The 5,801-nt window shown below is 36.2% G+C and overlaps 1 long non-coding RNA gene across 1 annotated transcript; it reads right to left on the reverse strand.

Moving 5' to 3' along the window:
- Positions 1-519: 519 nt before the first annotated feature.
- LOC135105677 (uncharacterized) lies at positions 520-5,540 on the reverse strand. Its single transcript, XR_010270959.1, has 2 exons — positions 5,197-5,540; positions 520-1,170 (listed from the first exon to the last, which is right to left on the reverse strand). It is a non-coding gene; the product is annotated as an uncharacterized LOC135105677 (long non-coding RNA).
- Between the last annotated feature and the right edge of the window lie 261 nt (positions 5,541-5,801).

The following is a 5,801-nucleotide window of genomic DNA, read 5'->3' on the forward strand; positions in this document are numbered from 1 at the left end:
CCTGTAAAATAGTATGGATCCATCTGAATCTTTATTCAGTCAAAAGTTTATATGATGTGTAGACTATTCAAGCTTGCCAGCCTGGAGCCTGGAGCCTGCTTGTTGTAGAGTTGTCCTATGTTCTGTAGATTTGCTTGATAATATAAACAATTATGATAAAATTTTTGTAAACAATTTTGTTCTTTATTTCTTTCAGTATCAGATTCAGTATTTTCTCCATCTTATGGCAGCATATATTTTCAACACAGAGTGAGGGCAGTGTCATTCCTCCTGTCCACTACCCCAACTTCTACTCCCAACACTACCACAACAATGAGCGGTCTGGTGTGGTGGCTGAGGATTCTTTTGAAGAGGACAATGCTTCTGCTTCATCTGAGCAGGTCAGAAGGTGGATAGCAGCAGTACTAGTAGCAGACTGGTGTTACCATGATGCTACTGCTACATTGCATTATTTGCATAGTTTTTTCAGTTATCATGGACTTTGTGTAATATGTATAAAAGTATATGAAGCTCAAGAAACTTGTTGATAAGGTTTATGTTCAGCATACAAATTGTAGGATGCAAAGACAAGGATTGAAATATCATTGCCACAATTCCTGACAAAGCATTTGGTGCCACAGAATATTCAGCAATGTAATGTTTGTTTGGCAAACAAACCAGTTTCCCTGAATGATAGCTTTATTTCTGCAGGTTAATACAGTCTCTCTATGGGGGAGAGTTTGGAGACAAAGCCAAGCATATATATATATATATATATATATATATATATATATATATATATATATATATATATATATATATATATATATATATATATATATATATATATATATATATATATATATATATATATATATATATATATATATGTGGTTTGTGAGCCAAGCATACTGATCATTACACTATCATGTGTAGTTTTAATATGTAATTTAGATCAAGGACAGTGCAGTGATAGAGGAAAAATTATTCACTAGATTTTTTCAGAGAAGTTTTATGACATAAAGGATTAAATGAACGATCAGTATATATATTGGCTCACTAGCTGCATCTCTTTAACACAGAAAGCTTTCACTAATTATCTCGGCCCAATTCATTAAGTGCATCGCTGTTGTGGGAGGGAAGATATGCAGTGTTTCCCTGCCATCTGTGGGAGTTACATTCCAGAGCCTCCTGCAAATAATTAAAATCTGTGAATATGGGAAACCATTCTTATAAGGATCAGAACTACCTATATTTATAGTTTAAACCTTAAACTATGCATCTCACATTTACTAAGCAATTCACTTTAAGACAATAAAAAACAGTTATTATATGTATAGTACATGATATTTTAATTAAAATACAGTGCACTATATAATAAAAGGGGAATAAGTTGATATGTACAATAAACCCTTGATATAATGAACTTCTATTTACCAAATTTCAGGTATAACAACCTATTTAAGGCTGCTGTCTCCTACCTCTCTCTCTCTCTCTCTCTCTCTCTCTCTCTCTCTCTCTCTCTCTCTCTCTCTCTCTCTCTCTCTCTCTCTCTCTCTCTCTCTCTCTCTCTCTCTCTCTCTCTCTCTCTATACACATATATAGCAAATTTTCATCTCAATTGACCCACTCTCCCCCCATATGTGTTCGTTATATCTTGGGTTACTGTAATTTATAACTGAAAGAATAATTTGGGCTCTTTGGACTGAAAGACTGAGCTGGTGGTGACACCTGGCAACTCTGAAAACTCCCCATTAGTTAGGTTAGGTTAGGGAAAACTCTGCAAATATGCAAAACCATGAATATGTGAGGGAACGCTGATATATGCTATCTCTTATTTGTTGTAGATGTATTCCATTCTATTGGCATAGAACGATAGGAAAATGGCATCAAGGAAGTAGGGATGCCACCAAACTTTATGAGACTAGACATAACCTTGCACATAGAATTGCTGAACATAAAGGTATTTCTCCTTGAACTAATAATCAACCAGCTGTTCCATCATTTTCAGCAATAAGTCCCCATTCACATGAACATGATCATCCCTTTTTGTGACAAAGTTTTTAGAATACTACACAAGACACAGTCCAATATGGATACAAAATTATTAGAGGCAATATATATTAAACACATAAATCCAGTACTGAATAATAACTTAACATCAAGTCAATCACATATTGTAAGATAATGTTTCGGAGGCCCGTTCCAATACCATTATCATAGTGTTAGGAACCCAACTTTTTCAGTCCCTCTCTCATTGCCATACAGGCAAGATGTGTGTGGATACTTATTGTTTTCTGTCAATCCAGTTTATAATCTTGGTGCTTGTAGTGTTTTGTTTTTTGTGTGTAGTGTCATATGATGTGAATTTTATACAACTTTTACATAGTATTTTATTGTTTTTTCTAGCTTGAAGCTGCCTGCAGAAATAGGCAAAACAGCAACTGACGAAAGAATAAAGTTGAAGGAAACTGGAGTTTCCCTGCAAATCAAGCTATCAAGAAGACCTATACAATGTGTGTGTGTATATATATATATATATATATATATATATATATATATATATATATATATATATATATATATATATATATATATATATATATATATATATATATATATATATATATATATATATATATCCTTGTCTTCATAATGCTCTTCATTGGCACTTGAAGCATGCATCACACTTTTGTATGATTGATCGTATAATTTTTCCTGAGTGGCCCAATCACCCACACTATCACATTCACTATCCAAGTCCTTCCTTCAGCCTTGACACATGCACTGTAATGATGGAACAGTATTTTTCTGTATGTCACAACTAGATAAGTGTTATCAACTAGGTTAACACACACACACATACAGGTATTTTTGAGGGCTTCAAGGAAGAGGATCTCAATGTAACTCATACAAATACATGAATGTGGATAACTAAAGAAGAAAATGTGAAAATACAAGAAGCTTAACAGCGATGATAAAGGCATGGAAGGAAGAAACAGAAGTTGGATATAATAGAGATGGAAAGGGAAAAAGAAAACAAAGAACTGAGAAGAGGTGACAAAAATAGTGGACTTAAATAAGAAATACTGTGAAGAGATTAAGAAACTCAAGAAAGAGAATGAAGAATTAAAGAAAACTTTGCAAGAGAGGTTAGGGTTGGAGGAGTGAGAGTTAGTTACAGAGGAAGTCAAAGGTTGGAAAGAGAGAGAACAGCAAAAGGTGGACATGGAGGACATAACAAGGCAACAGCAACAGAAACAACAAGGATATGGAAAAGCAAGTGATTAAAATAATAAAGGAAAAAAGTAATCTTGTGAGAGACACAGTACAGAGAAAGATGTGTATGGTGGTATTTGGGGTCAAGGAAAAGAACCTACCCATGAAAACAGCTAGAGAGAAAGAAGTGAAAAGAACTAAGGAAATTATAGCAGAAGTGGCAGAGGAAGGAGAGGGGAGAGTCGAACAAATTAAAGAGGTTTACAGGATCGGAAAGTATGACAAAAATAGAACAAAGCCAATGTAAAACAAGAATCATGTCACAAACAGCAGCAGAACATGTCTTGCAAAGAACAGGAAAATTGGCAAAAGCAAAAGGATTGAAGGAAATATGGATAAAAAGAGACATGAACGAAGAATAGAGAAGTAAACTAAAAGTCAAAAAATGAATAGAGAACACAGGAAAGTTGTGGACATGAAAGTGATTAAATGGTGGCACAAAGATGCCACACAAGACCACCAAACAGAAGTTTAAAGATTATGTATAATAATGTAGATGGTTTGGTGTCCAGCCTACTGGAACTTGAAGACTATTTAAAGAACAATAAACCAGATGTGGTATGTTTAACAGGAACCAAACTAGAAGAGGAAATAAAGTTGGGATTTGCAAAGGAAGGATACAGTACATGGAAGAGGGACAGAAAAGGAAAGGGAAGAGAAGTGATGATATTGGTAAGAAAAGGATATTGTTGTTGAGGAAGTGGAATATGGTGATGGAATGGTAGAAACAATGAGTGTTGTGATTAAGATCAAAAGATGTGAAAAAAGGAAAATCATTGTGAAATACATACCACCAAAAACTAATGCATGGTAGACTAATAAATTAAAAAGTATGCAACTAGAAACAAAAAAATAGTATGGAGGAAATGATAAGGAAAGGTAACAAAGTACTCTTAGTAGGTGACTTCAACACTAAAAGAATTAACTGAGAGGAGATGGAAGTAACAGAAAATGTTGGGTCATGGAGTGAAGAACTTATGCAAACCATGATGATGAATACAACGAGACAGTGGGTGAATGAGCCTATAAGATGTAGAAGAGAAGAAGAACCATCACAGCTGGATTTAATGTTTATGAAAACCCCAGAAAGTAGATGAAGTATACATTGTCTGAGTTCAATGGGAAGAAGTGATCATGTGACAATAGAGATACTACTACAGGAGGAAACAGTGTTGCACAGGAAAGAACAATACAGAAATTGGAGACAGAAATATGCTAAGGCAAACTTTGCAGAGCTTAGTAAGTTTTATTGAAAAATTAAATGGAAAGAGCAATTTGAAGGTAAAGTAGTGCAAGAAAAATATGAGATATTTTTGAGCAAGTATAGAGAGAGAATGCAACAGTTTGTACGGTTATAAAATGAAAATTGGGAAACAAGAACGGTATAATGGCAGGTGTGTAGAAACAAATAAGAAAAAGGACAGGACATGGAAGAAAATGGCTATGGCCTGTTTTAAGACTATACAAGTGGAAATACCCTGGTCTGAGGCAATTTTCTCTCTCTCTCTCTCTCTCTCTCTCTCTCTCTCTCTCTCTCTCTCTCTCTCTCTCTCTCTCTCTCTCTCTCTCTCTCTCTCTCTCTCTCTCTCTCTCTCTCTCTCTCTCTCTCTCTCTCTCAAACAAAAAATAAAAAAGGTGGAGAAACAAGGGGAAAGGGAGATGAATGAACAGAAGGTAGCCAAAATCAAATTTGTACATTTGTGTGTGTTTGCATTTGTTTCTTATTTGTATTTTCACAGATTGACCCAAATCTAAATTACCATTTTTAATGAGAGAGAGAGAGAGAGAGAGAGAGAGAGAGAGAGAGAGAGAGAGAGAGAGAGAGAGAGAGAGAGAGAGAGAGAGAGAGAGAGAGAGAGAGAGAGAGAGAGAGAGAGAGAGAGAGAGAGAGAGAGAGAGAGAGAGAGAGAGAGAGAGAAATCACAAATACCTACTAACCTGGAAAGTGGAGTCCTTGATGATAAATTGGCTGGGATCAGCAGGGTGAACTGTGGCAGAAGTTTGGTGCATGGCAAATATGGCTTCAGGATGAGTAAATGGAGAGGCAGGAGGGAGTGATGGTTGTGTGGGAGATGATGAGTGAGCAGAAGGTGAGAAGGATGAGGAGAAAAAAGGTGATGGTGCAGAGAATGATGAGGAATGGACTAATGGGGAAGGGGAAATGTGAGATAATTTTCAGGACTCAAAGGCAGTAATAACAGGTGGTGTAGTGCTGAGGTGAGTATGGTCTGAGGCATGGCCAGGAGCTGCTGTATGACCAGATTTCTGAATTTCCAGTCAAAGTGTCTGGCTAAGAGTTGGAGATCTGGCAGAGAAGCTGTGGCCAGAGGAAGGAGGCTTGGCTGCTGCACCAGACCCATAGACCACATCTTTGGAGTGGCTTTGGCCTTGAGGTGCAGCCAGGTAGCTGTAGCTCACCACCTGCCAGAGAAAAGCTTTTTTAACCTCACTGCCTGCCAGGGAAGAGCTTTTTTAATTTCCATTTTAATCTTACATGATTAAGGTCATATGATTAATAGTTATACCATCTTCTGTATATCTAG

The sequence above is a fragment of the Scylla paramamosain genome, chromosome 12 (assembly GCF_035594125.1).
Source record: "Scylla paramamosain isolate STU-SP2022 chromosome 12, ASM3559412v1, whole genome shotgun sequence".
NCBI classification, from domain to species: Eukaryota; Metazoa; Arthropoda; class Malacostraca; order Decapoda; family Portunidae; genus Scylla; species Scylla paramamosain.